Source organism: Malaclemys terrapin, chromosome 11 (genome assembly GCF_027887155.1).
Source record: "Malaclemys terrapin pileata isolate rMalTer1 chromosome 11, rMalTer1.hap1, whole genome shotgun sequence".
NCBI classification, from domain to species: Eukaryota; Metazoa; Chordata; order Testudines; family Emydidae; genus Malaclemys; species Malaclemys terrapin.
Window position 1 is genome coordinate 65106834 of NC_071515.1, and position 21599 is coordinate 65128432.

The following is a 21599-nucleotide window of genomic DNA, read 5'->3' on the forward strand; positions in this document are numbered from 1 at the left end:
AACTAGCGGCTTAAGGTTGAGCTGTTAATGGCTAGGAATGATTTGCAAGTTAGGTCTTCCAAACATCCTAGTCTCTCATAGATGGTTGTAATTTAATACCTAAGATTCTGATCCTGGAAGCTTACCCATGCGGACAGACCCCTGTGGCCACACACTGCCTCACTGACTTCACTGGGGCTCTGGAAGGGAGTCAGTCTCTGCCCTCAACAATCAGGCTGAGACTTAATAATTTGTTTTGGTGATCATTTTTAATGAATAATTACAGATAGCTCCAGGTGGAATATCTTTTGATATTTTAGTGTATTTTAATTTTGAATTAGCAGTTCCATAAGTGTCTTTAATGCAGTAGTTAAACAGAACAAGATATTTAGCATGATTCCACACTTACTTGCTTTATTAGTAGTTCATAGCTTTACTGATGGACAGCGAATGGAATCTGTTCCTTTAAAAAAAAACAGTTTGTTTTTATTGTTTTAAAATGTTGCCAGCCTACTGTGTTTCATTTTGCAAACAATAGTTAATATCCATCAACACAAGGTTTATGCACATATTGATTGCTGATATCATTGTTATGTGTGATTGGGATGCATATGTGGATTCTAAATCCCAGATTTTTAATGACAATTGTCCACAGAGTCCTGTTTACAAGCTTGATTTTGAGTGGAGGATCTCCTTTCACTCTAACAGACAGTTTATTTCAATATATAACGCAAGGGAAAACAATGATACTTTATCCTCTGCTTACCCAGTGTTAAACATTATTGTTACAGGGGAGAATTTTCAGATGTGCCTATTAGATGTACGCTCCTGAGCATCTAAGTCACTTTTGAAAAAAAATTAGGTTCTTAAGTCACTTCGGCACTTTTGAAAATTCTACCTATAATAATAATATTACAGCATGAAACAACCTCAGTCTATCTCTCAGCTATGACAGTGACCACTGGTAGCAGCTGCTACTGACCTGCCCCATATATACAGGCATGGAAGGATCTGATTTTTACCAGTAGATGTCAGTATACATTGAGTATCAGAGGAGTAGCCGTGTTAGTCTGGATCTGTAAAAAGCGACAAAGAGTCCTGTGGCACCTTATAGACTAACAGATGCATTGGAGCATAAGCTTTCGTGGGTGAATACCCACATGCATCCGACGAAGTGGGTATTCACCCACAAAAGCTTATGCTCCAATACGTCTGTTAGTCTATACAGTGCCAATGGACTCTTTGTCGCAGTATACATTGACTTCACCGTACAGACAGAATCCAATTAAAAATACGTCCATCAATAACAATCAAAATTTATGGATACACAAACTAAGAAAAATGCTGCTTTAGAACATAAGGAATTGATTTATTTGTATATTTTGACATATGATGTTGACAATTTGTGTTTTAGTGGTGGTAAAGCTTTAATTTTTTGAATCTCAATGTCTGTCTTTAAATATGCCCAGAATTTCCCATGACTTTTTTAAAAAAATGCTTAAAACCATTGATATTATCCATCAACATTATAGTAAAAAAATTGAGGTCCATCAAGCCTAGCTATATGCTTTTTTAACCCCGACCCAGGTCACATGACTGAGGCTAAGAAATAAAGAGTGGTATTTTACTCCTCTGTATCACATTCATTACACAAACCATAGGTCATCTCTTGTTCAAAATGGTAATCAGAAAACCCTAAAGTACCTCCTGGCCAGCCCATGGCCTAATTTGCAATAGAACCAACCAAAGTATGGCCTACTGGCTTACACCATAAGCCAATCAACAACCTATGCTCGTAAAGAGGGCTACAGTAGTTTTAAGACAACTCCTGGTAGTCTCTGGTGTTGGGTTAAACTGTCCTGGAGCAATTTCTCCATCAAAGTATGGTACAAGACCACCTCCTCCCACTTCAATTTACAGCAACTGTGGATCTGGCCCATTATTATCACTGTAATGCCAGAGATTATTCTAAGACTTTTAAAGTTTTTAAATTTTCCTTCCCAAGTAAAAAAAAAAAAAAAAAGATGCAAACGAGGGGAGAAAATGGATGACTATGTTCATTCCTGTGACAAAGATTCAGAATGAGATGAAAACTGTATGTTACTCTATTTGAGTGACAGATTTAGGCTGAATTCTCATAGTCCTTCTTGGATGTCAAACTCTATAGAGCATTTATTCATCTGGGGAATTTAATAGTGAAGAATGGAAACCCTGTGAGAATATATTTATATATTGCATGGCATGTATCCCTAAAACAAGAGTTGAAAGAGAAACCAGAATTGGATATGTGACAGAGTGGTCCATCACTTGATTTACCTCCTCATCACTCAAACCTACTTCTTTCTCAAAGCTTCCAGTGGCGATCCCCACCCAAATTATGGCTGCCTGCCTCTGGTGTTTATGTCTTTTCCACCACTGATTTGAGCTTGTGTGATGTACACTTTGGGACATAAACTTTGAATATCCAAATGTTTCCAAAGCATCATATGAATCGATAGGACTCTATACATAATCTTCCCCTCCTCTGCAAATTATGCTGGCCCTTTCAATTCCTAGACACTGTATTCATTGGTTGAGATGAGGGAATATGACTGATTGAAAATAAACCTTCTTTTATGGCTTTTCCACTGGTAACAAATTAAACAAAACAAAAACAAAACTTCCCAGAAATCTTCAACTGTTGACAGTGGGGCCAATTCCGGAGGAGCAGTTAGGGACCATTGCAGGTTGCACACTTTGCCTGGATCCATCCATTTATTTTTCTGTTTGCAATCAACTTCTATTTTTATTTGAAGATTGCATGGCTGCATAGCCCAGGTCACAATCAAAGAGGAATATGTCTTGTGCTCCTTTTGCCCTTATTCTTCTGTGCAACCTCCTTGAAGCATAGGTCCAAACAGGTAGGATTAAATCAGGCATTGCACACTTGCTACTTCCCTTTCACCCCCAGCAGCGGGCAGGAAGGCCTAGATCCTCAAAGGATTCCTGCAGGAATTTAGGTGCCTTGTTCCCAATGGGAAGTGACTGGAAAGTGGAGCCAAGACTGAACTGATATGGGGCTCAGAGCAGGGGGAGAGAGAATTTTCTACTGGTATGGGCCAATTGCAAAACTTTAGCCCCTGGGAAAAGGGGAGGCTCTCTGAGGAACAATTCTCTTCCAACTACGCACAACTAGTCTTACTTAAGACAGATAGTCAATGCACAGAGAGCTCTCATTCTGCTCCCCACCTCCTACTCAACCGTGTCTTTCCCTCTCCTCTTGAAACATGGAGCACCATAACTTTAATCCTCTTCTTCAATAGCTCAGTCTTGACTTTGTGCTGAGAACACTCTGAAATATCCGTGGCTGTATTTTCCACTGCATATTGAGTAAATGCTGGCTGGAATCCTATTGTACTAAAAGTTCTGTTTATTTCATTTTCTGTTATGTATTTTTGTTTTCTTTTTGCCTTGCTGTTTCTTTTACGGAGTACCACAATGTTTATTTTATTGAATCACTGGGCACTCTTTTTGTCATTTTCTCCCTATGGAAGATATAATCCCATAGGGATTCGATGCAGCTGGGAATTCATGTGTAATTTACACATTCACACATATTAGTAATTGAAAAAGCGTTATAAATTATAGGCTTCTCAGTCTTAGACTGTACTTTACAGTGTGCTGTCAGGAAGTTTAACCATACCATATAACATTACACAAAATAATAGCAACAAATGTAAGAGGTCTCAAACTGTATTGATACGACATACTTGCTTACCAACACAGTACCCTATAAATTCATAAGCCTGGTGTTCTGCTTTTTGTACTGGGTCCGGACGAAAGACTGTAATCGGACAGTTTCTTTATCTTCCCTAATAAATCAGTCCCTCTACTTTTTATCTTCCATTTTCCTGATGAGATTCCTGTACATATGACCCCCAAATTAGCACTAGTCATTTTTTTCAAAACCTGGTGCCTAGAGTTAGTCTCTTTAATTCAAATGTGGGCACCTAACTACAAGTGACCTTATTTTCAGATAGAATGAGCACCCAGAAATCCCATTGAAATCAATGGGAACAGTAGGGACTCAGCTAATGCAAGTCAATTTTATTTCAAAGCCCAGTGATCTACAGATCAATTTCATAAAGCAGTCCAGAGAGTATCAAAATTATTGTTACATATGAGGTACATAGCATATCTACACAAACCAGTTACACAAACTGGTGTCAAATTCACATTAACCTCTCGCAAGTTTTAGATACACCCTTCACTGTCTCGTGACATTTGCATTCTCTGTGCTCTTCATTCTCTCATGTTACAGTAGTCAAATGCAAACTATAGGCTAAATATTGATCCTGTTCACACGATGCAGGATGAAACACTATTGATTTTACTGGATTTGGCCTGACTTCACTGCTATTATTTGCAAAACTGAGTATTTAAAACAAAATTTAAAAAAAGATAAATTGCCATGAATTATGTCTCCATCAGCATGGTCGGCTGAGTGCTCTCAGGTGGCTTTGGTTTGAGAAACTCACTTATTTGCATGACAATAAACAGAATACACATGCATAAGAACGTATGGTCCCTTTCGGAACTCTTCTCAGACTACAAAATGCATTTATCTTTTGCTTCATATTCAAAACATCATTTGATTTATTTACTAATTCTTTATGTACTTCCAATATGCTTTTGCCCATTTTGCATTCTGTACAACAAAGCATGTGAGTACTAAGATATCTATTTCATTTTTATTGTTGATTTTAACGTGCAAAATCCTAATAAAATATTAATTGTTGAAAGAACTGCCATAGACCTGCAAGAATACTATGCATGGAATTCTGTTTATTCAATGCTCTCAGATGCCATCATCTATCTTCATAAAGCTTATTTTTATCTTGATATAGTTTATGCACCTAAATAATGAGGTGGAGCAATTGGAAAAAGGCAAGCAGATACACAACTATTTTGTTACGAATTAAACTATAGCGGGATGAAATCCTGACCCTGTCAAGTCAATGGCAAAACTCCCATTGACTTAAGTGGGCCCAGGATTTCACCAACCACAAGTATGCACCTCAGTAACCACATCACAACACATAGAAAAGTACAGATGACTAATGTGTTTTTGAAACCACTGCCTGATTCATATCCCAAAGTAGATTGTGTGGAGATTGCTAGGAATCCAAGACTCTCCGGTCCTTGAGTGGCTAAGGCTGCTCTTTTTTGAAAGTTTTCCTCCGCTGAAAAGTGAAATAGTTCCAGACAACATGGAGGAACTTCTGAGTTTTGAAACAGAACTTAACAGGAAACTTGCAAGGTTCTCATTAAAAGTGGGTGAATAGTGCAATCCTGAAGGATTCTTTTGAGTTTTTAAATAAATTTGCTTCTGCCAAGCGTCCATGGTTTATTCAATATTTGAGCTACAGAGTTTGTTTGGCCCAGATGCTTGCAGAAAAATATTTCAGAGTTGCATGGAAAAATACCCATATCAGTAGTATTTATGTGATCATTCATTCAGAGAATAGAAAATATACCATGTGATATGGATGAAGAATTACAGCTATGCAGTGCAGCTTGAATTCTGAAGTGTCATAGTAATCCCTGACATAAGTAATTCAAAAATATTATAAATCAATACATTCAAGTGACAAATACATGTGAGTAAATTCCTCCAAAGTACACTAAAAGCAGAAAAATGAGGCTAAATTCTTCAAATAAATTATGGTTGTGCACAAGTTGCTGAACTCTATTCTCACCTGATGGGAGTTCTTCATTTTGCTGGTAGATATGAATTATTTTACAGAAATGACAAATGTTATGTAAAAAGAACTGCCAAGACATCTTTATTCCTCTGGAATGATGCAGGTTACAAAGCTCAGGACAAAGCATGTGAGAGACAGAGATAAAGCATGATCAGTCAAACAGATCTGGCAAAGGTATGAGCTCTCAAGGAAATCAAACTACTTCAGAGTCTGACCCCCTTTATGGCATGTTGCAAAACCCTGCTCTTTTATAAAGCCCTCCCTCATTATAAAGTGACCGAATTTATATAGCTAAGCAAAACCTCCAATATATAAGGAAGGGAGAAGACTCCATGAAACCCCATTGGCAACTGCTCTGCAAAGCTAATTTAGCTGGAAAGTGTTTAAATACTATGGCGATGGATACTAGAGAGGACCCTGATTTTTTTTTCTGTACTATTAACATTTATATAAAGACTTAAATCCTTTTGAACTTGATCAGTGTAAGGTTGGGAGAGGAGAGGAGGAGAGGAGAGGGTAGAGAAGGACAGTGTTGCAATATATACTGTACACTTGTTAGCACCATGCACAAGTACACTGGATAAGGAAGTTACGGTTTTAACAATAACAATATATAACCTGGATACTTCCAATGTTCTTAGCTAGTTTGTGTACTGCATGATTAAAAAAAACCCTCACTTTATTATGGGCAAAAAACTTGCCTTGGGTTGTGCAGAAGTAAAGTACTGGGGTAGAGATGTAATGGAATGGAAAGAGAAGATAGAGAGTAGAGGGGTCCTATTTCTAATCCCTGCACCTCCACTATATGGAGCGTCTACCCCAAGTGCTCCAGAAAGAACTAGAAAGGAGAACTGGCTTCTGAGCCAGCTGCTACACCATATGCCAGAGGGAACTCATCTGCTAGCTAGAGAGTGCCTCTCATCTTGGGCAACTTCTATAGTGCAGTTAGCAACATGTGTTTTCCAGGAATGCCCAATGCACCTTTTTAAAGACGTGTTGATGATGGGAACGTGCATCCCCGTAATTCTGTTTCTATGAAGACATTTTGCACATACAAATAAGTTTTTCAGTTCACTGGAAATTTAAAAAAAGTTTTGTGCTGTACTAAATATCAATTTTTTGGCAAATTAAGACATTAAAAGAAGTCGTTTTGTGCCAAACAATATGTTTCATTTTCATTTCAAGCTTTATGTTTTGTTTCCTTTTAAAATAAAAGTAAAGGAAATTTCAAAATGAAAATTCATTTTGAATCAAAACGACTTTTTGAAAGTATCAAAAAAAGTTTTGATTTTTTCATTTTTATTCCCACCCCCTCAGCTAAAATTGTTTCCCAAAATCCACATGAAATCACAAAATGTTTCTGTGTCACTGATTAGGTTGAAATATTTCACCCAGCTCTAACTTTTCAGGATTCTCACACTCAAGGCTTAGCTCCTTAATGTGAGACCAGTAAAATTATCATAGCTCTTGAAGTTTTCTGTCCTTGAGAAGACAAAGTCAATGGGGATACTCATGTGAGCGCGTGTTCACCCACATTAATAAGGGTTCCATATTAATCAGAGCTCCACAAACCCCTGCACTGTGATCAGAATCCATGACCTTTGATTCTAAAACCACAAGCTTCTTTCTATTGAGCTAAAGAAGCTGTTTAATTAGCGCAGCAGCTAACAGAATTGGTATAAATGAGTAGACGTGAGCTATTCCAGCAGGTAGACAGCAGTGAGGGATACATACAAATGAGCTACTCTGACTGCTTCCCATCATTCCACACCTGCGGCCTTTTCAAAACATCTTCATTTTGTGCTACATAAACTGTGATACAGAGCATCTGCCTCTAAGGAAGAAAGAAAACAAAAACTATCCATGATATAAACCATTTCCATTTCATCTGGCACAGGAGGATGAAGTCTGATTAAAAGGAGATTAAATAGGCTTAGCTCGACATATGAAACAACTATGTGGGATCCCAAATCTTGTTATCAGCAACATACAATATTGTCCTATCTAACTAGAATTGCATTTTCTATCTCCGGTATATGATAAATATTATTCTACAAAGGGTGACTCTGAAGGTTACAGAATCCTTAGTCACATGAATTCCCTAGTTTATAACAATTGTCCTCTCTAGGAGGAGCATTCTATGTAAGCTCTTTTATTTTGATTATACTGCATATACAGTTCACCCTAGTTGAAGAAATACATGAGAAACTTTTTTTTAATTAATAGCAACTAAAGTTTCCAGGTTGTATTCACAGTTATTTCCATTTCTATTCTATTATCTGCTGAAAAAATACGTCAGTAATTTTTGCACAATAAAACAGTTCAAATGGGAGCTGTGAGTTCAATACTAAAATGTTTGGCCAATGCTCTTTCACGGGAAGCCAATATCTCAGCTGGGGTTATAGGCTGAATGTTCATATTAATGCTATCACCTCAGCACATCTCTATGGTTTATTTGTAATGATACTATATTGGTTAAAGAATACAGTAAGCATTTTATTGAGATTTTGACTTGCTTGGGGAACCAGATTGAATAATTATATTATTATATATTATATTGGCATCTGTTATTACCAATCAATGTTAAGGATAACCTAGTTACCAAGAAAGCAAAGGAATGCAATGATGTTCATATACATTAATTGATGCTTACAGTAATCTTTTTGTTATTCTTCAGGCTGACCTGTCACACCTAATTTATAGTTTAATTCTGAATGAGAAAGAGAAATCAAATTAGCTGCTTATTGTGAATGTTGCAGAGTGTTAACACAGATTATGCTCAAAACCTGAACATATAGTTCATAGAACTGCTCCTGATTTTGATGGCTTAAAAAGAGTCCACTAGAGAAAAGTTTACTGAGCAAAGTCCTCATTGTTTACTGTAAGTACACAAAGGAAGTGGTTGAATTATTTTTTGCCAATAAATTAGCTGTCAAATTTAGCTTTTTTTCCTCTTTGCAAATAATTTGTGATCTAATCCAGATTTCTGTAAATGGATTTGTTATTTGCAATATTCAACAAATAGTTTGTGCCAGCATCTGTCAGCCTGTGGAGTGGTCAACAACCGTTTACTTTAACTATTTTCTATTCATGATGGTAGTGTGTGTTTGCTCTCCTAAAGCACTAAAACTAATGACAATGAAAAATGTATAATAGTGAATAATTTTGTTCATGTACAAATATCACAGTGCACAAATTGTTCACATGTGAACACAAATAACTGTAGGAAAACAGAAATTCCCTAAGCATTTCATAGGTCAGGGGTCGGCAACGTTTGGCACGCGGCTCGCCAGGGTAAGCACCCTGGTGGGCTGGGCCAGTTTATTTACCCGCTGACGCGGCAGGTTCGGCCGATCGTGGCCCCCACTGGCCACGGTTTGCCGTCCCGGGCCAATGGGGGCAGCGGAAAGCCGCGGCTAGCACATCCCTCGCCCACACCGCTTCCCACCGCCCCCATTGGCCCAGAACGGCGAATCGCAGCCAGTGGAGGCCGTGATAGGCCGAACCTGCCGCGTCAGCAGGTAAATAAACTGGCCCAGCCCACCAGGGTGCTTACCCTGGCGAGCCACATGCCAAACGTTGCCAACCCCTGTCATAGGTTCATGGATTGTAAGGCCAGAAGAGGCCACTGTGATTATCTAGACTGATCTCCTGTATGATCTCCTACAGAACTTCCCTGAATTTCTGTTAGAAAGACATCCAATCCTGAATTAACAATTCCCAGTGATGGAGAATCTCCCAAAATTCTTTGTAATTTGCTCCACTGGTTTATTACCCTCACAGTTAAACATTTGCACCTTATTTCCAGTCTGAATTTCTCTAGTTTCAACTTCAAGCCATTAGATCTTGTTCTATCTTTGTCTGTTTGATAATGGGATCCTCAATTTATTATTTGTGCAAACAAAATATCTTTGCTTAAATACTTGTGAACAGAGAATAACAAGGTGAAAAAAAAAAAGCCATTCAGGAGTCCCAGAAATGTTCATAAACTCTCTCTCCCCTTTCTTCCCCCCCCCAGAATAAAACCTGCTATAGTTTGCAAGTGAGACTTTTATTTTTTTGAATAGCTACAATTTAAGTTCTGCCAATAATCTAGTGGCAATCATCCAGCAGTCAGATTTTTAAGTACAGGTAATATGAGATAAGATTTTTAAGATTTGCTACAACAACATAAATATACACAGGAAACAAATACTTTTATAAGGAAAATGGGTTACACACTACTAGGAAGTAAAAAAGATGAGTTCGTCTTTCTGCAGCAAAGTGCACTTAACAGGCTGTCTGGACAAGTGCTGTGCCTCTTAACAAGCACTGATGAACCTTCATGGTTTTCCCATATTTGTGAAAATCACTTTGTTTAGGTGTTCACTTTTTAGGGATCCTTGTTCAAACAACATTATTTTCCCCTAAGGACTTGAAGGATACCTCTCTGTGACATCAGTTATATGGTATGTGTTCTGATCTGTACAAGAATCATAGTGTCAAATTGCAGTTGGGGTTGCATAGCCATACGTGGGAGTAGGGGAACATAAGGTGTCTCCTTATTCCCTTACAAAGCTATCCATAGCCTGTGTAGGGCAAAAGTGCAGACTCAATGGAGTCTATGTCCTACCCCTCTAGGCACGTGGGTGGGAGTGAGTGAATGGTTGGGGCTTTGCCTCTTTCTCAAATGCTCTCCATCAGAGCTGTGCTGTCATATTGGGCAGAGTCTGGAGTGCCAAACAGAACAATCATCTAACTTGAGCATTTCCAATCCAGAACCAAAGGGTGAAATCCTGGCCCCACTGAAGTGAGTGAGAATTTGCCATTGACTTCAATGGGGCCAGGATTTCACCCAAAGGCTTCAGGGCAATTCTAGATTTGCATTTAGCTGCTGCATCCCCTACCAAAATGGTATAGGTCTTTTATTCCTTAGTCTGTAGGGCAAGGACCAGAATTTCTTCCTAGCACTCATGTTTCTCATGAAAAACATGAACTAATTCTACCTTTCTAGGTACTTATAAGTCCCACATTACCATAGTATCTGAGGTTTCCAGGCTGCAAACTCAGCAATAGTTCACTCCAGAAATTAAAGGAATCTATTGTTTCAATCAGTGAAGGTTCAAAGAGTTCAAATATACTCAATCTAAAGCTAAGCTTTCTCAGGAACATTAGATTACATCTTCAAAAGCACCTAAGTCTCATGTTCAAAATGGAAGCTACACTTAGGAGACTAAGACTTTCATAACTCTGTTAAGTCAATGGCAGTTAGGCGCCCAACTGCCATTTGTGCCTTTGAAAACTTCCCCCTACATTTTTTAAAAGCAGGATAAAAAAAGGGGGTCAACGAAAAAGAAGTCTCTTTCAAACCAAGAGTAATGCAACAAATACATAACGAGTCTTTTTATCTATTGAAAAGGAGAGTGAGCAAGCCTGAAGTCAAGCCATCCCAGGCTGTGATCTTGTCAGATCACACAAGCTAAAGCTGGACTGTACTTGAATGGGAGATCTTCAAGGAAATCCCAGTGTGGGGCAAAAAGCGGTGTTGATGCCTGATGCTTCCTTCTGAATCAAATACTGAACTAATGGCCCTGCATGGCGGAAGGATGCACTCTGCTGTTGGAGGTGCTATCTTCTGAAACAGACATAAATTGAGGTCCAGACCACTTGTGGTCTTCAAAAATTCCATGGCACTTTTCACAGGAATAAGTACATTGCCTGTATAAAACTTGGCCAAATCCTACTCCCCGTTAATGTTCCTCTTGTATTTCCAAGTGAATATAGTATTTTTTAATACTTTTTGCACCCCTAATTGGGTGTCATGTTGTGGTTTTTGTTATGTAGCTGCCACGTCTACTTATAAATATTCCCACCTACTTATAGACCTTGTTCAATAAGAAACTAGGGCTACTTCACCAGTAATGTGCAAGCAGTGAAGTAGCACAGAATAGATATAGAAACATAAGGACCTTCACAGTCTGGTACATAAGAATCCTCCTTAATCTTCAATAAATCTATCAACGTAGAGAAAATTAGAAGAGTAGAGGAATACAGTGCAGTACAATGTCACTAAGAAGCACTTGAACTCTCCTGTAGTTTTAGCATCTATTCAATGGGTAAGTGAGGAGAAAATACAAATCCTGTTTCTGTATCAACCACTAAGACATATCTCCCATTGAGGTATTTCTGCTTCCACCTTCCCTTAGGGTTTCCACCAGGATAAATGTGTGAATTTAGCACATTAGTTTATCTAGCCTCACCACAGCCCTGAGAGGTGGCTAGGTATTATCACCGATGAGGAAACTGAGGGACCAAAAGGCTCCGTTGTCCATGAGCAGCATATAGGAATATGTTTAAATTCAGGAAAAGATGGACACACCCTTTATGCTGAGTGCTCAGCTAGTTTCTGAGTGCACTAGCAGCTGAGGAGGGCAGAGAAGGGGCAGTATTTTTACAACTTCTGGCCTTCCCTCCCCCCAAAACATTTAGGAGCATCCATAATTTTCCACTTCAGCTCCCTACTATGTGTTCTAATAGCCACCACTGAAAAATCACCCTGTGTGTGATTGGACCAAGACGGCACAGAAAGTGTGCAACCGTGACAGGAAGAGAACCCAGGTCTCCTGGCTCCTATGCCTGTGCTTAAACCAAACTGCCCTTCCACCCCGTAATGTAAGCTCTCTTGTTAAGAACTTGTGACAGCCTCTGCCATAGGATACAATGCTGCCCCATAACTAGTCCAGTCAAGGCTATGTTATCTAACTGGCCAAACGTGATCTGAGAGAGATAGTGTGGAGCCCTTACACAACCACATGTGAATAAGTTCCCACTGAAGCCAATCTAGAACTGTAGGTTGAGTAAGGCCTCCACAATCAGACTCTATGGAACAAGAGCAAGGTATAACCCAGCATGAGTTGGAAAACCGTTTCCAGAGAGGAGTGATCAGTGGTTCACATTCAAGTTGGAAGGACATATCAAGTGGAATCCCGCAGGGATCAGTTATGGGTCCAGTTCTGTTCAATATATTCATCAATGATTTAGATAATGGCATCGAGAGTAGACGTACAAAGTTTGCGGACAATACCAAGCTGGGAGGGGTTGCAAGTGCTTTGAAGGACAGGATTAAAATTCAAAAGGATCTGGGCAAACTGGAGAAATGGTTTGAAGTAAATAGAATGAAATTCAATAAGGACAAATGCAAATAACTCAATTTAGGAAGGAACAATCAGTTGCACACATACAACATGGGAAATGACTGCCTAGGAAAGAAAGGGATCTAAGGGTCATAGTGGACCACAAGCTAAACATGAATCAACAGTATAATCTGTTGCAAAAAAATCAAATATCATTCTGTGATGTATTAGCAGTAGTGTTATAAGCAAGACATGAGAAGTAATTCTTCCACTCTACTCTGCGCTGTTTAGGTCTCAAGTCCAGTTCTGGGCGCCACATTTCAGAAAAGATATGGACAAATTGGAGAAAATCCAGAGAAGAAAATAATTAAAGATCTAGAAAACATGACCCATGAAAACAGGGAAGATTGAAAAAAAATGGCTCTGTTTAGTCTGAAGAAGAGAAGACTGAGTGGGGACATGATAACAGTTTTCAAGTGCATAAAAGATGGTTACAAGGAGGAGGGAGAAAAAAATGTTCTCTTTAACCTCTGGGGATCGGACAAGGAACAATGGGCTTAAATTGCAGCAAGGGCATTTTAGGCTGGACATTAGAAAAAACTTCCTAACTGGCTGGGTAGTTAAGCACTGAAATAAATTGCCTAGGGAGGTTGTGGAATCTCTCTCATTGGTGATTTTTAAAGAGCAGGTTAGACAGACACCTGTCAGGGATGGTCTAGATAATACTTAGTCCTGCCTTGAGTGCTGGGGACTGGACAAGACCTCTCGAGGTCCCTTCCAGTCCTATGATTCTGTGAGTAAGGATGGCAGAATTGAGTCATAGAATCATAGAATGTCAGGGTTGGAAGGGACTTCAGAAGGTCATCTAGTCCAACCCCCTGCTCTAAGCAGGACCAATCCCCAACTAAATCATCCTAGCCAAGGCTTTGTCAAGCCTGACCTTAAAAAAATCTAAAGAAGGAGATTCCACCACCTCCTAGGTAACCCAGTCCAGTGCTTCACCATCCTCCTAATGAAAAAGTTTTTCCTAATATCCAACCTAAACTTCCCCCACTGCAACTTGAGACCATTACTCCTTTTTCTGTCATCTGGTACCACTGAGAACAGTCTAGATCCATCCTCTTTGGAACCCCCTTTCAGGTAGTTGAAAGCAGCTATCAAATCCCCCCTCATTTTTCTCTTCTGCAGACTAAATAATCCTAGTTCCTTCAGCCTCTCCTCATAAGGCATGTGCTTCAGCCCCCTAATCATTTTTGTTGCTCTCTGCTGGACTCTTTCCAATTTTTCCACATCCTTCTTGTAGTGTGGGGCCCAAAACTGGACCCAGTACTCCAGATGAGGCCTCACCAATGCCAAATAGAGGGGAATGATCACGTTGCTCGATCTGCTGGCAATGCCCCTACTTATACAGCCCAAAATGCTGTTAGCCTTCTTGGCAACAAGAGCACACTGTTGACTCATATCCAGCTTTTTATCCACTATAACCCCTAAGTCCTTTTCTGCAGAACTGTTGCCTAGCCACTCGGTCCCTAATCTGTAGCAGTGCATGGGATTCTTCCGTCCTAAGTGCAGGACTCTGCACTTGTCCTTGCTGAACCTCATCAGATTTCTTTTGGCCCAATCCTCTAATTTGTCTAGGTCCCTCTGTATACTATCCCTACCTTCCAGCGTATCTACCACTCCTCCCAGTTTAGTATCATCTACAAACTTTCTGAGGTTGCAATCCACCCCATCCTCCAGATCATTAATGAAGATACTGAACAAAACTGGCCCCAGGACCAACCCTTGGGGCACTCCACTTGATACTGGCTGCCAACTAGACATGGAGCCATTGATCACTACCCATTGAGCCTGACGATCTAGCCAGCTTTCTGTCCACCTTATAGTCCATTCATCCAGACCATATTTCTTTAGAGTCCTTAGAGAACAGCCAGTGAATCCAACTACAATACCAGTGTAAGGTATCCAGCCATAAGTTAATATCCAAAAATATATCCTTTTTTCCCCTGAAAACTTGTAGAGATACTCTAGTTACAGACATGCTACTTTGCAGTATTCAGGAATCACTCCTGAAATGGAGATTTTTTCTAAATGTCATTTAAAAGGTTTGATGATTTTATTTCTCATTTCTTAACACTAACATATGTGCATGTTATCCTGATCTGCTGCATTGTTTAAACCCATCTAGGCCCTCCATAACCAATCCTTTTGCTATCCATACTTTATCCATTCCAATTGTTTCCAGTTCTTTCTCTGTTGTCTGTCAAAAGTTGATCCATGACTTACCCAGAAGCCAAGTACTGGAATGACTATACTATCTCTGATATAAATTATTTATGGTCATTTATAAGTGGTCCAATTGCTTTCTTTTATCACTTGTTTACAATGTATATATGGATTTGAAAAGTCCCTAATTATTGATACCTCATCTTCAATTAGTTATTTGTTGATTTGGCATTTTGGGCTCTATAAGTAGGGGCATTGCCAGCAGATTGAGGGACGTGATCATTCCCCTCCATTCGACATTGGTGAGGCCTCATCTGGAGTACTGTGTCCAGTTTTGGGCCCCACACTACAAGAAGGATGTGGAAAAATTGGAAAGAGTCCAGCAGAGGGCAACAAAAATGATTAGGGGCTGGAGCACATGACTTATGAGGAGAGGCTGAGGGAACTGGGCTTGTTTAGTCTGTAGAAGAGAAGACTGAAGAGGGATTTGATAGCTGCTTTCAACTTCCTGAAAGGGGGTTCCAAAGAGGATGGATCTAGACTGTTCTCCATGTACCAGATGACAGAAAAAGGAGTAATGGTCTCAAGTTGCCGTGGGAGAGGTTTAGGTTGGATATTAGGAAAAACGTTTTCACTAGAAGGGTGGTGAAGCACTGGAATGGGTTATCTAGGGAGGTGGTGGAATCTCCTTCCTTAGAGGTTTTTAAGGTCAGGCGTGACAAAGCTCTGGCTGGGATGATTTAGTTGGGAATTGGTCCTGCTTTGAGCAGGGGGTTGGACTATTTGACCTCCTGAGGGCCCTTCCAACCCTGATATTCTCTGAGTCTATGATTCTTTTTAGTCCTTTCTGCTTGTTTTTAAAACTCTTCCAGTTCTCTTCCTTCCTTGGTGCCTCTTTGTTTTTTAATGTCCTCTCTATACCTCAACCTTCTGAGGCCCAAAAGTGAGCGACAAGGAGGAGCAAAGATCCAACATAGAGGGACACAATAATAGTGACGGAAAATTTACATGAATTATTATTTTAGCATAAATCCTGTTGTCCATGACTGCAGTGTGAGAGCAGTGAGCATTTTCTTGTGATATTAGGAGTTTCAGTCCAGCGAGCAGGGGAAAGGATGCACCCCCGGAAAGGGGACAACTTCCATGCTGCTGACTCTGGATGGGTGGGTGTTGTGTCTTTTGTTCTTTATGGAACACACACACACCCCAGACAAGTCCATTTTCCCAAAGAGCCAGACATCTATAAACCATTTTTCTGTCATCTCTAAATGAGCATTTAACTTACACTCTTAGGGGCTACAGGCTGCACTGCAATTTCCTTTTCTGTTTTACTAGCCCTCTGCAAAAACTCCCTAATTCCTGGATTAGGATCCTACCTTCGTTGCTAATTGTTGTGCCTTTTGATCTTTACACAATAACTGTAATAGGACGAACCAACCAGGGTACAATGTAGTCCAAATAACCCTGTTTACTAACTATATACAATATGCAAGGCCTAGCTACATATATACTCTATGGCTCTGACAACTTTCTGGTGGCTTACAAAACACAGAAGACAGTGAGCAACACAAACTCTTTAAAGGGATACTACCTAATCCCTACACACTACAATGTCACTCCCACTAGCATAAGAAGGGAACCTTCTGGAGTTTGGGGGGGGGAGTTTTTGCTTTTGCTGGTTTTTAAATAGAACAGAAAAGCAGAATCCAGTGAGACAAATTAGTCTGTGAATGAGTCTCTCAAAGAGAAATACAGTATTCTCATCACTTGGGAAATTTAAAATTAGACTGCATAAGATACAAGCAAAAGCTTCTTTATAATGAACAATTCATATGACGTAGAGTAGATGACCTCATAAGTATTGTCTATCTCTACCTCTGTGATTCAATAGACCTTGACAGTTATGTTATTTTACTTCATATAGGTCTCCAGTCACCTGTTTAGCTCTAGGTCCAAGCATACTGGTATAAGTTGATGATTTAGGACCCAGTTGTGCAAGTCTTAGTCATGCTGATGAGCACTAATTCATATGAACAATCTGATATGGGTGGTGTGATAAAAGCATGAGCTAGTATAACATACTGGTGATTGTCCTTCTGTGCAGAACCATGGAGGATATGAGTCTGTAACAGCCCCAGCTAGAGAGCCGAGGCTTAACTCTTAATAAATCTATGATTCAAATGTTCCACTGAATTTAACGGGACTATTCATGTGAGTAACATGAGCTCGCCAACTTGAGCCTGGGTTGTATAAATGGGCCCCGAATCTGTTTTTTTTTTCCTGAAATGAATTTTGATCATGGTTTGTCTATCGGTTTCTAAAATATTTTCGTTTCCATTCCTCATTTCCCATGTATTATTGAATTTTATCCAAATTTCCCTTTGCTCATTTCACTTTCCTTGGAATCTGATTCTCCAGAAGTCCAGTATATGGGGTTACTACCCTATCTAGAGACCCTCATCAGCATTTTAAAGCTGATGGTATAAGGGAAGAACAAAGAGTCGATGCGCTAAAAGAAGGCTTTGTGTGATAAATGTCTTAACAGAATCTGTGACATCTCATTGAGCTAAAATTGCATGCATGAAACAGCCCATTTTCCTGAGGTCATCAAAAGGGTAAACCATTCTCATGACAACACTGTAAAAGTGCCATCATTTTATGTAAAGCAATTTTGCAGTACAGTCTACCTCACATTGGGCAATTTGTCCAGGAATAAAAGGTAAGTATGCACTTTATATGAGCATTCCCGTTTGAGGAATTTCACCATCTACATCGTAGTAAAGAGAGTGAATAAGAAGCGGAACCTAAAAGAAAAGAGATGAAAGGAGAAAATGGCATAAGATGGAAGTTGTGGAAGAATGATAGAGCAACCAATTGTGCTGTAGTTAAAATTAAGCGAGGGGACCAGATTCTGCCTTGGCAGCATGAAGATCTTAAAGAGGGTGGAACCAGCCTTTGATGAATAATTCTCAGCATAATAGGGTTCTCAAGTGTCATAGAGCTGCCAACATACCAGTATGCCATGTGCCACTCACAACTCACAGGGTTGCACGAGTGCTGTGGGTTCTGGCAATTTTTGACTGTGAAACGACTCACAGGAAGTTATCGCAGTCAAGTGTAAATTAGAGCAGCCCTAAGAAAGCTGTAACTTGCTTAGGCTAGGCAGGTTTAAAGTAATGGAAGATACAAATGCAACTTAAAGTCGAGCCCCAAAAAAGAAAATTCTGCCCCAAAATTAACATATTGTTTTAACACCAGCTGTGCAACTTTTTATCTGTGTGCATAACTGTATTATCCATGCTATGGTTTGGAAAATAACTACATTTATTTTATTTTTTTTGCAATTTTATTTTTTTACTTTATTTGAAATACAATAGTACCTCATTTATCAGAGCCTCCATTACCCAGCTCTCTGGAGTAGTCAAACCACCAGAGCACACACAAGAATATATTGACGCTTTAGCCCCAAGCACCGTCACCCGGGGCTGACAGCCCAAGTGAGGGCTGACAGCCCGAGCCCCTCCTGATTAACTGAAGTTTTGATTATCCAATCTGGACCCGGTCCCAGTTAGATTGGCTAAACAGGGTTCCACTGTATATTAAAAAGGACTTGTGGACAAGCATAAAATGCTGACAAAGGTCAACCCAGATAAACTCCTTGTAATTAATCCCAGATAGTCACCTTACTAAGGCAGAAGACTTACTTCGTATTTATGTACTTGCATATTACATACTTGTATACACACACACATATATTTTACACCTATACATATGTAGCCCCCACACCCTTTCCTCCCTGGGTTACTCGGGAGCAGGCAACACTCACCTCTGTGCCTGTGCACCTGATGATGTTGACATTAAAGGAGATTCTAAGTATCCCAGAGGTGATGTTGGATAGGTGGGAATCCTCTATTCACCCTTCTGCTGCAGTCCCATTACTCCTAAAAGAATTTACAATGGATGGTGCCTCTACCTGGCTGGCCCCCGTACACATTCAATGGCGTGCTTTGGGAACCTCCAGGAATAAAACCATTCTAATAATAATAATAATAAATAATAATAATGATCGTCATCATCATCATCAGTGGCATGGGTGTAACTCAAAAATACCAATTATAAATAATATACTTAAACATATACTTATAGTAGAGTTAACACACCTTTACTTAATAACTTAAAGAAACAGGGTATAACAGACTAAGATGAAATGCCACTACTAATTTAAATCCACAGGGGGCAGTTGAATGAAATCAATTAACAAATATAACGTACAGTCATAAATGAAAATCATCTAACTGGCATTTACACTGCCACCATTTACACCGCCCGAGAGTGTACCCTCCTCTGGATTTCAGCGTCTGAGACACTGGCGTGGGCGCACAGGAAGATCTGAAGCTGGAGACAGCACTCTCTTGGTTCTGTGTATCAGTCCAGCCAAGACAGCAAGCTGCACATCCCCTCTGAAGATTGGAGTTGGCCCCACCAAATGTCAGCAGCTCTGGGTCTTGGTTCGATGGGCAGATCGCTGTGCCTCTCCTCAGACTCAGTCTCTCTGTGGTGCCCCTTCCCTTGCAAGTACTTTCCCAAACCAGAGTGGGGGTCATTCACAGTTCCTTCACTGCAGGCTCACCTCAGTCAGCTCCAGGCAAAGCAACAGTCTCTGCCCTGGCTCCAGCGAAGCCACCAACAGCCTCTGAGGCTCCCGGCTCAATCAAAGCCCCAGCTCTCATCAGCAGCTTTTAGCTTCCTCGCAGCAGTTCCTGGTATGGACAGAGCTCCACACCAGCAATCTGGCTCCTCTCCCCAAAATGGAGCCCACTGCCTGTTCTCCCCACACTCCCTGGGAGAAGAAGTCTCTCACTCTTTACCCCAAGGCATCATGTGAGTTGTAGTCTCTAAGGCTGGATTGCAGCACACAGGATCTTCCCATCTGGAACACTCCAAATAAAGTTCAGAGGCCCCTCTAGTAAAGGGTACCTACATATGATTTCCATCTAATCACAGTTCATATCCAATGAACAGCAGGTTGAGAAGTATAAGTGAAGCTTTCCGCTTTAGTGCATTAGACAATTTTGAGTGGGAACTGTCTCCATGGATTCATAGTTTATAAGGACAGAAGGGACCATTGTGATCTAGTCCAGGGGTCAGCAACCTCTGGCACACGGCTCACCAGGGTAAGCACCCTGGCGGGCCGGGCCAGTTTGTTTACCTGCCGCGTTGGTAGATTCGGCCAATCACGGCTCCCACTGGCAGCGGTTCGCCGTCCCAGCGCTTCCCGCTGCCCCCATTGGCCTGGGATGGCAAACCGCGGCCAGTGGCAGCCGCGATCGGCCGAACCTGCTGATGCGGCAGGTAAACAAACTGGCCCGGCCCGCCAGGGTGCTTACCCTGGCGAGCTGAGTGCCAGAGGTTGCCGACCCCTGATCTAGTCTGAACTCCTGCATAACACAGGCCATAGTACTTTCCTGCTGAATGTTCAATAGCTGTGCATGAACTAGAGTTTATCTTTTAGGAAAAAAACCATCCAATCTTGACCTAAAAATTTCCACTGATGGAAAATCCACCTGAAGCCTTGGTAAATTGTTCCAATGGTTAATTACTCTCTATACCTTATTTCTTGCCTGAATTTGTTTAACCTCAACTTCCAGCCACTGGTTCCTATTATGCTTTTGTCTGTTAAATTTAAGAGCCTGTTATTATCACATTTCTTTTTCCCATGTAGACACATAGTCTGTATCAAGTCACTCCTTAACCTTCTCTTTGACAGCAAACTCAATCTATTTAGTTTAAGTCTTTCACTATAAAACATCAGGGGGTAGCCGTGTTAGTCTGTATCTACAAAAACAACAAAGAGTCTGGTGGCACCTTAAAGACTAACAGATTTATTTGGGCATAAGCTTTCGTGAGTAAAAACCTCACTTCTTCGGATGCATAGAGTGAAAGCTACAGATGCAGGCATTATATACAGACACATGGAGAGCAGGGAGTTACTTCACAAGTGGCGAACCAGTGTTGACAAGGCCAATTCAATCAGGGTGGATGTAGTCCACTCCCAATAATAGATGAGGAGGTGTCAATTCCAGGAGAGGAAAAGCTGCTTCTGTAGTGAGCCAGCCACTCCCAATCCCTATTCAAGCCCAGATTAATGGTGTTGAATTTGCAAATGAATTTTAGTTCTGCTGTTTCTCTTTGAAGTCTGTTTCTGAAGTTTTTTTGTTCAATGACAGTGACTTTTAAATCTGTGATAGAATGACCAGGGAGATTGAAGTGTTCACTTACTGGCTTGTGTATGTTACCATTCCTGATGTCCGATTTGTGTCCATTTATTCTTTTGCGGAGGGACTGTCCGGTTTGGCCAATGTACATGGCAGAGGGGCATTGCTGGCACATGATGGCATATATGACATTAGTGGATGTGCAGGTGAATGAGCCCCTGATGGTGTGGCTGATGTGGTTGGGTCCTCTGATGCTGTTGCCAGAGTAGATATGGGGACAGAGTAGGCAACGAGGTTTGCTACAGGGATAGGTTCCTGGGTTG

General features: G+C 40.5%; 1 long non-coding RNA gene across 1 annotated transcript in view; it reads right to left on the minus strand.

The window, feature by feature from the left end:
• Positions 1–392: 392 nt before the first annotated feature.
• Positions 393–21599, minus strand: part of LOC128845521 (uncharacterized) — a 72631-nt gene continuing 51424 nt past the window's right edge. Inside the window, exon 3 of the long non-coding RNA XR_008446664.1 lies at positions 393–442. This is a non-coding gene — a long non-coding RNA (uncharacterized LOC128845521). The remainder of the gene's footprint in view (positions 443–21599) is intronic.